We start from the raw sequence: 774 nt of genomic DNA, 5'->3' as shown, positions 1-774 counted from the left end.
GCATTAATTATAGTTGCAAACTTGGTCAAATCGGGTAAAACCTATTGCTTTTCGTTTGTGAGTGGTGTTGTTTTCATCCATCAAGACCAGCAAATAGGTAAGCATTTACTGTAAAATGTTATAGCTAGGAATTTATTTAGGAAAGAGTAGGTACTACAAAAATATAAATGTTAATTTAAATGTTTTACAAAAAATAATAATTTTTAAATATTCCAAACCAAGAAACCAGTTATTAAAATAGTCGTCTTGCTAATAAATTATTGTTAAGTTAAAACGGAAATCGTGTAAATGAATAAATTTTACGTCTAACTCGCAGTAGGTAATTATTATGCCAAAAAAGGAAAAAATCATCTAGTATGTCTTAAAAGTTCTCTTTTTTTTAAAATTACAACAATTTAAGTCAACATATTTTTTAGAATTAATTAATAAATTTAGGGCATACTAGTCGCTATCCTTTTCATTTCCGAACTGGAGCTTCACGGTAACTGCACTAATTACTTACTTAGATAGGAATTGGCAGGTATTGCGCAACAATGCGAACAATCATGCTATACTATTAACACCGGCAGGTATTTCGCTATGCGATAATCATGCTATGTGTTACGCTAAGTAATGATTAGGGTTTTTACCGCTTTTCTTCGGGCCTACTAATGGGAACATCAGTTGATGGTGGAGGACGGATGACGTATTGAGCTTCCTGACACCACAGCAGGTATTGTCTTCACATCCTTCGATCGTTCAATTAATTTGGACGATCAAAAAACTTTTGCTTTT

This window comes from Agrilus planipennis, unplaced genomic scaffold (genome assembly GCF_000699045.2).
Source record: "Agrilus planipennis isolate EAB-ADULT unplaced genomic scaffold, Apla_2.0 scaffold189, whole genome shotgun sequence".
Classification (NCBI taxonomy): Eukaryota; Metazoa; Arthropoda; class Insecta; order Coleoptera; family Buprestidae; genus Agrilus; species Agrilus planipennis.
This window is presented reverse-complemented; position numbering follows the sequence as displayed.